This window comes from Stegastes partitus, unplaced genomic scaffold (genome assembly GCF_000690725.1).
Source record: "Stegastes partitus isolate 25-593 unplaced genomic scaffold, Stegastes_partitus-1.0.2 Scaffold140, whole genome shotgun sequence".
NCBI lineage: Eukaryota > Metazoa > Chordata > Actinopteri > Pomacentridae > Stegastes > Stegastes partitus.
The window spans coordinates 534,235-544,868 of record NW_007577871.1 but is presented as its reverse complement, the minus strand read 5'-3'; positions in this window follow the sequence as shown (position 1 = coordinate 544,868).

Sequence of the window (10,634 nt, the reverse complement as noted above, 5' to 3'; positions counted from 1 at the left end):
ACTTTTGTCCGTAACACAGTTGACAAAATAATGAACCAGGTGTTTTTTTGATTTGAATATTTAAGAAATCATTAGAGCTTAAGCTTGCCAATTAATGGAATTAGCACAATCCAGGGGTATTCTATGGAAACAAATAGAATATTAAGCCAAAAAACGCACTGATTTTTTCACTTTTTGGTAGATCTGAAATGTACCCCTAATTATAGAATCACTCGCATGCTGGAGAGCCAGAGAGAGAGCCAGAGAGAGATCCAGAGAGAGAGCAGGGCAGGGGCCGATCCTGCAGGGACATGACACTGGTCACAGCTTCCTCAGCCATAAAAGCCGGTTTCACATTCCACTCTCTGCCACACTGTAACTTCAGCTTAAGTAGTTGAGTCATCAGGCCTCAGCAAATTGTTGTTCTAAGTGGTAAACCGTAACTAAGCTGTGTGTTCTCCTGTCCTGCAGTCCCACTGGCTGCACTGCCCTGGTTCTGCTTCAGTCCTGCGATCCCTTGCCCCAGCTTGGTCCTGTTGTCTCCTGCCCCGGTTCGGCTTCTGTCCTGTCCGCCCTGGTCCTGCCTCCGGCCCGGACTGCCGGTCCTCGGGAGCCTGTCCGCCCCCCATCGTGAGTTTTAGTTAGTTTTGTCCCAGGCCCCCACCTCAGTTATTCCTGGTTTTCAGTTCTTTTCTTGGTTCGAATACACTCTGTTTGAACCGCCACCGTTCTCTGTCGTGTCTTTGTATCCTCCACTTGGGTTTACCTTGTGCCATGACACAGGAAGCGGAAACTAGGACAAATGTTACAGAATACAAATGAGCATGAGGGATGCGAACAGGCGGGTAGGACTAAATACATACTAAACAACACACCAAACAAATTACAAAAGAACCCAAAGTCAGTACTATTCAGGGTTGGGCACGTTGCTTTTAAAAAGTAATTAGCTATTGTTACTTGTTACTTTTCCCAAAAAGTAACTGAGTTAGTCACTAAATTACTCCACTACAAAAGTAACAAATTACCAGGGAAAGTAAGTATTGCATTGCTCTTTGTTAAAAAAAAGTTTGAATATGCCTAAGAATTCAGATTTTTTTTCTGAACAGGTTTCACAAGCCAGTTGCTTAAAGTAGAACTGCATAGACAGGTCCTTACACAGAACTTTTAATATTTATTGCACCTCAACAGACCACAACTGGTAGACATACTGTACATCAAGTATTTTCTTCATCACAAAATACAAAGTTTAACAATACAACAAATTAGTGCTTTTAACTCTGCACATACTGTACTGTTCAACGATTTTCCTTAAAGTAAAAGAAAACAGTTTAACTGTTTAAGTGCTTTAACTCTGTCGTGTAAATAAAATAAATCAAACCCTCAAACAACTGGTAGACATAAGGTACTTAAAGTATTTTCTTATAGACAAAAGAACCAGTTTAACAATATATTAACAATATTATTTTTAACAATACTGAAAATATGAACAATGTGGACAAATACAACAATTCAATCCAAAAACAACAGTTCAACATTCATTCATGCTGTTTCCTAACACTCATCCATCCATGCATGGATCCATCAGTCATCTACTGTGACCATCTTAGCCCTTCAACCAGTGATTGTATCTTAAAAGTAGAAGCTTTTCAAACTTCTGGTCAGAGAGCCTGTTCCTCTCTGGAGTGAAGACGAGCTTCCCCAGGCTAAACAGTCTCTCCACGGGGGCACTGGATGGAGTTGCTGCATTGTATTTGAGTTAATTTTTCTCTACTTGTAGAAATCCATTAAGACTGTCCATCCTGTGTGGTCCTGATTTGAAATATTCTGCAACTTGACTTTCGGCAGCAGTTGAGGTGTCATCCTCATCCTCAAAGGAAAGAACTCATCCTCTATGGCTGAGTTAGTGTGTGTTGGTGTGCTGGTTGTACCTGTTTGCTGGTCTTCATCTCAAGCACTTTTCCAGCACTCTGCCAGCAGACTTGTCTTCGCTTTGTCCTTCCTGTCCGCAGCCAACGTAGTTTAAACCGGGGTACTGTCACAGAGGCCAAGATGGCATTCTCGCTTTCCAGCACCTCTACAAATCTTGTTTTGATTGCCTGCAATGATAAATACTGCAACACACACACACACACACACCATTACACATTATGTTCGTGTCCATAAATATATTTAATTTCACATTACATTCTTTTTCATTATGTATGAATGTATTTAATGCATGTAAAGATAAATTCTAGTTCTTACTGTAACAATTGCCTCTGGAAGGTCAATGAGGAGTGCAGACCACTCTTTAGGTTCAGAGTCTTGAACATCAATGTCTCTAGGTTGGGTAGGAGTGGGCCATGGAAACAGTTGTCTTCTCCCTGAAGAATGTCTAAGGCAACTGTTAGTGGGTTCATTACCACACAGTACTCCCTGAGGAACTGATGCTCCCGTTCTGTGATGGCTTTCAACCCGAAGCTGAAGGAGATGGTGTTCAGCTCAACTATAGGGATCTCACAGATGCGAGCATCATAGGCATCATAAGGCATCATAAAACAAGTTCCATCTCGTAGTGCAAGGGACTAGCAGCTTCTTTGCGATGACATCATCGACAGTCTCTGCAGCCACAGTTGAACGGCTAGCCTTGTTCCATAAGGCTGTGCATTTGGTCGTAGCACTTCTGTATAATGCTTTTGTTTCTGGTCTTGACAGTATCCACTTGTCAACATCAGTACATGAAAGAAGGTTTAAGGTGTGCGATGCATTATCTGTGACAGTTGATGTTTGTGGGATATGCCATAGGATGAGTGAATGTTGTCAAGCTCAGTTGCAATACTGTCATGAGTATGACGGCCTTTAAATCATCTGCATGCCAGGGTTGCTTTCCTTCGTTCCATGCTATGTGGGTGTATCCAGTGGGCAGTTACGCCAAGATAGCTTTTATTATGTGCAGTCCAAATGTGTGCAATAGTAGAAACATATTCTAATTCTTTAAATCCCCTTTTGAGCTCAGCATTCATTTTATCGTACTCGGCATCTATGTATTTAGAGAATTTCTTTCTGCATGGCGGACCGGCACCTGCTCATCCTGGTATTTTGCCAATGAAGGCTCTGAAGGAGTCTGAGTCAACTGTTGATAACGGGAGCATGTTCTCAACAACATACCTGCCTATCATTCCATTCAGTTCAGTCTGTGTCACAAGTTGTTGTGAAGCTGGAGCAGAAAAATCTAGCTTTAGCTGCTTGGACGGCGTGGCTCCTTCTTTGATAGCGGAGCTCTTAGCCACACCTGGCCTGCTATTATCAACAGTGTCAACTGTGTTTTTGGCCATTAGTTTTGTGGAAGCGTGAGCCCTTAAGAGAGATTTGAGTTGCTTACAACAGACATTGACAAACACTTCGCTCCGGGACATAATGTACATTTCACATGTACGTTCTTGTCTTTTACCTCATGGAGAAAAAAGTAATGTCTGTACTTCCACTGTGAAAACGCTGACTTTCCCTCCAGACTCGCCATTGCTGCAGCTTACTTTTGCTGGTTTGGGTGTATGGCTGCTGTGCGCACGTGTGGTCTGTGTGTAAACTGAACACTGCCTCTGATTGGCTTACCATGAGCGCCTTATTCTACCATAGCCGATCATCATCACTTATGGGGTTGTGTCACCCCTCCCTCCTCCCTCACCACAGAAAAAAGTAAACAGCTTTGCAGCTCCTGTGGCTGAGAGCAAAGTCTGATGACATGCACTTCAATGAGTAGCTTTAGTTTGTAAATTTAATTGTCAGTGACGGTAACGGCGTTGTAATGATGGAAATAGTAATTAGTTAGATTACCCGTTACTGAAAAAGAATGACGCCATTAGTAACGCCGTTTAGTTTTAACATCGTTATTCCATCACTGGTACTAACTGAGCCAGGAGCTAGACATGAAAAATACAATAAACTATGATTTCGCTAACAAACAATACTAGGACCACAGTGGAGACTGGGGCTTACTGACACGTAGTGGGGAAAGCGGAGGACGGCAGAGCTCGTGTATTTGACCTCAGTGTTTTCCCAGTTTTGTCCTTTGTTGGTTCGTCTGTTTTCCTGTGGTGCCTCCATGAGTTAATAAACTCCTTTTTGTTTTACTGCACTAGTTTTTGTGTCTGTCCAGTTCCCTAAACCGTAACATGTTGTTTGTAATTGTGTCTTTGATTTTTTTTCTGAGGATGAGAATGCCACTTTACCAAACAAAGCTGGCCCTGGTGAAACACGAACTGTGTTATCACTTGAAGGATCACCTCCAATATCCCCCGACACATCCATTCCTGCGGTGAAGAAAACCCCAAAGAAGACTCTACAGCTTCCTAGTTCTCCAGAATATGTGATCTACACAGACACTGAGTTGAAACTAGTTCATACGCGCTATTTTGAGATGGCCCGCACTGGTAGAGAGGGGGAACCTGCCATGTCCATAGCGCTGAGAGGAACACTGTCACCACCATGATTTCAATTTTGAGAGCAAGTCACCAAGGAGAGGAGCTCCAGTACCCTTTAAAGCATGCAATCACTGCCGTGGCTAAGAGACTAGTGGAGTATTATCCTATGTTACAGGATAAAAACGAACCCATCAAATATGTAAGTGATGACGATTTAGCCATATAATTTTCTTGAACAGTTATCTGAAATTAGTTATGTGACATTCAAAATATTTTTTCAATAAGTGACTTTTTTCACCACAGATGAGCATGTACGGTTATCTTCAGAAGAGGATTCCGAATGTGAAGTCCCCACAGAAGAGGCAAGGGCCCAGAGCAGAGAGAAGCAGTTCAACCAAAAGATGTCACATTGACTTCTCTCCCAGTGACCAGGGAGAAGATTATGATGCAGACTCAAGTGGTGGATAAACAATTCTTTTGCCACCTGGGAGCAGTTCTGATGGCAACAGTTCAGGTGAGTGAAAAATTGTAATTTTGGCAAAAATGATGGACACAAAGGCTAAGTTAGACTATCATTGTTTTGTATATAATGATATATTACAGGTCATATATATATTACACGTATATTGCAAGTTATGATTAGGCTTTGATATATGGTGATGTGACAGTAGTTTTCACTTTCTTGATTCCATTGTGTAAAAATTAAAGTGTAACACTCAAAATGTTATGTTTGCTGGCTTAAACCCGTCGTATCATTCAGATGACATGTCCAATACCTGTTGCTGATTTGTATTTCCTTTTAGCGGACAAAGATAGTCTGACAACACAGGCCAGGCATTACAAGACTCTGCAGGAGATGTATAAGAAACCAAAACGCAACCAAGATGCTGTCTCCCAAATCCTTGAGCCTTCACTGACTGTGACATTCTGAAAGAAGAGGATAGGCCAGCAAAGATTTTGGAGGCATATCCACGTTTCAAAGAGCTTCATCATGTCAGTGATACACTTGTTGTTTTTGGCTTCTCCACAAAGCAAGCATTGTTGCAGATTTTAACACTTATTTGCATCACAGGTGATGGATGAGCTGCGGTGGATTCTGGATAAGAACAACAGCAAGTTCATAAATGAAGTAAAGAAGAGGTGGGCCAACTTCTGCTCCATGGTGCAGTTTTATGGTGTTTGGAGCAAAGTGTTGAAGCCACCCATGAACTTGGGTGCAGGTAAGTCATTTTGTTGTTTTTAATACATGTAGCTGTTTCAACAGACACAATTAATAGAACTGTTGTGAATGCATAACACTGATTGAATAACAGAATGACAGTGCTGTTCATTGAAAAGCATTTTGTACTACCTGACCATAAAACTCATCAGATGCTGGCTCACTTTGAACTAAAACTTGATTTATTCTGTTCTAGTGGAATCCAACATTGCCTTGGTCAGGGCACTCCCCACACTCTTCCCCTCACAGTCTGCGCCACTTAAGAAGATGGGACAGGCCAGTGAGGCATTGCTTCATGTCCTTCAGGTGAGTTTGTTCATATTTTGTTAAGAATTAATCCCCTAACATTCCCCAAGTGTTTAGTGGCACACACTCTTTAAACAGTGACTGAGGCACAAGTTATTTTCATGATTTCTTTGCCTGATATGTCTTGACCCATGGTCATATCTTTAGAGCAGAAAATGATCCGTTTTCATATACCACATGTCAGTATGGTTGTGTTCATAGATATATACAACTCTCACAAATATTTCTTAAATCAGCATCTCTACATGTATGGCAGCCAGTCCATTCCAGTGTTTGTTGGATTCTAACACAAGCCTCTTCATTCTACTTAATGAGACACTGATTAGGCGATCACCTGAACCACACAAAACTCAAGTCCCTGTGTTTTTTGAAGTTTTACACAAATACTGAAGACTTGTTGTCTGTTTTTGTTCATGCAAAGTAGTTTTTTCCTTGACTGCCATGTTCTGCCTCATTACTTAAGTGTTATCAAAGATAATGAGGTTATAGCCTCTGTTACCTCTGAGTGTTTCAGAAGTACTTTTTGGGGGGGGGGATGTTTAATTTTGCAAAATTATGTTACAATGATTGTAAACATTGTAAGGAAATCAGGTATTCTGTTAGCAATTCAAATAAATGTTGTTGGCAATATTCTCTCTGTATGATTTTAGTTTAGTGTAAATACTGTGTTTTGATTTAAGATAAAAGCTAATCATAACTATAAGAAACAAAAAGTGAAAGAAGAATTCAAAAGCTAGTTTTGAGATTATTTGACTTGCATACAGTACTTGGAATGAGTGTGTCACCCCGTATTTTAAGGTATTTCTCACTTGCCTAGTATGTATAGATTTTTTTCTTGTTGCAAGAAATCTTACCAATTGTGATAATCTCACTGCACTGGCAGATTATTTCACTTAATTTTAGTCTATATCTGCTCAAACCAAGTATTTATTTCTTATATTAAGACTATTAATTTTTGCAGTGTAACTGATGATTTTCTCCTCTCATTTACAGTCACACTCACTCTCTCCATCACTAAGACACCACGCCTCATCTCATTCTGTAATTCTACGAACATCAACCTCGCCACTCTCACTTCAAGTATCGACTGCCTCCTTGACTTCCACAATCTATCCACCCCAGATGAACTGGTTTCCCATTATAACACTGGAATCCACAATATTCTCAATTCTATCGCTCCTTTAAAAACCAGATCTGTTTCTTTCTCCATCTCCGCCCCTTGGTTCACCTCTGTTCTTTGACTTATGTAAGCCAAAGGTCAGCAGCTTACAGAAAAACTGGTCTCGCTATTTATAAAGAAACATTGCCAACACCAAAACCACTACTACTCCAGTATAATCTCTGCAAATGAAGGAAACACCAAGACACTGTTCTCCCTACTTAACACTATCACCCAACTCCAGGACTCCCTCCCCCCTCACTTGTATACAACTTCCTTCTGCAACTCCATTCTGTCTTTTTTAACGGCAAGAATCCACAAAATCCACCAGCACCTTGGTTCAAAATATCACCTCAGCAGTCCCGCCGAGTTTCACCCATCCACACGCTCATTGTCCTCCTTTCAGCTCCCCACTCTCGGAAATCACAGAATTCATCCAGAAATCCAAGCCTTCCACCTGTCAACTGGACCCCCTCCCCACACAACTGGTGAAAGCCTGCCTCCCCTCTCTGGTCCCCCTCAGTTCTGCCATCATCCACTGAAATAAATGCCATTTGCTCATGTTTTTGTGAATACATGACATCCTTGGTTTGGCACAAGGGCAATACCGTGTGTTTTCCAACGGCATTATAAGTTACAAATACCTTTCCTAGGCAACTGTAATAATGTAATGTTGATTCATGGAGTGAAAAACAAAAGCGCTTTGAGCTTTCCTCAAATGACACTTGCACACAGAATGGGACGTGTGCTGCTTGTGCATCCTTTTGCCGCTTTATACAGGTTGTCTTTTTAGACTCACCAAAGAATTATAAGTGCACCATTTCTGATAACACTTCGTCTTTGAGGTGTTCTTCTGTGGCCATGTCTGTACAGTACTGCAAAGACCAGATGTGTTCACAGCATGTGAAGGCTAATCCACTCTGTTATGCCATTTTGCAGTACTGCTTATGATCTTCCAACTCACACTGAAACCTGTGGACTCGACCCCAAATTCCATTTTTGGCGTCCACACAGACACTCTTTAAATGATTTGTTTCTGTTTTGTCCTTTGATTTCTTGAGGTGCCTCCTTTGGCCAAGTTTCTCCTCAAACAAGCAAGTGCACAGAGGGGACATTTGACCTTTTCCAGTTTCAATTTTGGACCTTCAGTCTCTTGGGAAGTATGGGCAACAGCGGCAGAAACCTTAGGAGAAGAATGATGTGTTTCTGCAGATGACTGAATGGTAGCCGTTTGGATTGACTGGGCAGTATCAGCAGTCAGGTCTGGAGATTGGGCAGCAGCTGAGGTGGATGTTTGTGTGGGGCAAGTGTTGTTCCATGTCCCTTTTCCTAACAACTGTCTTGTCACAAATAGGACAATGAAAATGTCCCCCATCCCTGCAATTCAAATTGCAGCGGCAGATCTTCTTGTCTAAAAGCAAGTAAAGAAAATGTTTAGATTAGACAATGACAAACAAGTTACATGCTAAATTTGTGTGCGTGTATCTTCAATATGAAATAAAATGCCATTACCTTCAAATGTAATGGCATTTTTTAGGTGAGCCTCCAAATGCCAATGAAGCCTCAACGGCATGCATGGTTTAAAAATGCCTGTGGGGCAAAGGGGGCAGTTGAACAAACGGCAGCATGTTGTGCAAGCGTTCCACTGCAGGCCTTCCAGCGTGCTGAAAAATTGAATGGTGCATCTGAAAAGGATTTTTTTTTTTTTAAGTGTTTGAATTATAGTACAATAACTGTATTTCTAATTAATTTATTCCACTAGATTTATTTATTTTTTGCTTAAGGTGGTGTTAACCCTTTAACACCTAAGCCTCAACATGTCCGCCTGGATTTATTTTTGCCTATTTTAATCATAAAAGAGCCTGAAAATGCCCTGCGTGTAAGTGCTTTTGCCCATTTTCCCACAACACTTTGAACTTTCAACACCTGGCAATTATTTACAATCTACTGCATGTTATAAGAGTGTATTAAGAGTTTAAAATGATGAAAAACCCAAAACAGAAATAAAACACTTCTGTAAAATCAGACAGAAAAAAAGCAGCAAAAATCTGGCAGCAAGGGTGTCAGAACAAAACATTTAACAAAAATTGGGGGAATACTGTACCATTCAAAAACTTAGAAAATAATGCTTTTGGGTGATTTAAATAAAGTAACACCATGTAATGTTTAAATGTAAAAGGACGATAAACCATTTATAAAAACACAATTTTTTGTTGTGGACATTCATAGCTATTTACAGGCACTTTTTACACACATCTCTCCTCTGTGGCAGCAGTAACAATAAAAACGCTGCAGCTGTATATGAACAACAAAGCTTTCATTTCATAATATGAAATTTGAACAAATAAAACATATTTACAAAAACATTGTTGATATACTTGTCTCACAATCTGAAAAACAGGCCAAAAAGCCTACTTATAACTTCAAGTGTTATTATGTTTTTGTTTAATTTTTTATATTATTTTTTTTAGCTTTATTTATGACTTAAACTCTGAACGAGCTTCTAAATGCCATTTTCCAAAAAAGAAATCCTCTGTTTGTAAAATTTGCCACTCTCCTCTGTGTTTCTGAGAAGCTGTTTTCATCTCAAATTTGAACACGCTCACATACTGTGTATTCTCATTCACTTTGAAAAGTGACCTTTATCCAATAACTGCATCATTAATGATTTTTATACGGGTTTACAGCTGTTATACTGACGAGGAACACAAGAAAACATGCATTTAACATTCTGTGGATAATAAAAATCAGCAACTCACCACGAGCGGTAATCTTCGCTGATGATCACTGGCAGAAAATGGCATCGTGAATGCCTGTTCTTCTAACAAAACTAGCTTTAGGGGCATTACCACCACCTACCAGACTGGATGCTTTTGTTTTTTTTCACCATCACTTCCCATCCTGATAGTGGAGGTGTCCTCACAGGAGAGGCTGCACCGGAACTGACCTGACAGTGGAGGTCTGCAACCAGGTGCCTCTCAATCAGAGGACAACACACTCTACCACCTGAGCAACAGCAGCCGACACAACTTTGCAAAATGTGAACATATCAGTGGTGGGCCAGCAAGGCCTTCTCTGCCAGCCTAAACTCTATCAGAATCACTGACTTGCCTTGTAATATTTTCCAATGAATCTTTTTACATTATTCCCAATAGTCTATTCTCTTCATTTCATAGCATGTCTCTGGGCTGTGGTGCTTCCAGCAGTGTATGTTTGTATTAGAGCTTTTAACCAATCATATTTCAGCCATTATGTGTTGGCAGGATCAAAGAAATCTGCCCTAAGGCCTTCAAAATCACAAGTGCAGGCACCTGTAGCTTAAAATGCATTGCAATGAAACTGTTGCTTTATCCAATCAGATTTTGAGTTGGTGGTCCCAGAGTCAGCTAGCTGACCTACAGTAACATCAGCACTTTCACGTCCTCTGATTGGATGGTCAGAGAATTTAGCCAAAGCTAGCGATGCGTATCTGTAGCGACCTGCACAAGCTAAAACTTTATTGTAAAAGTATTAATCTATTATTTTTTTAAAGTTAAGCAAGCAGAAATCCTCAGCCCTAATGTGAATTAAA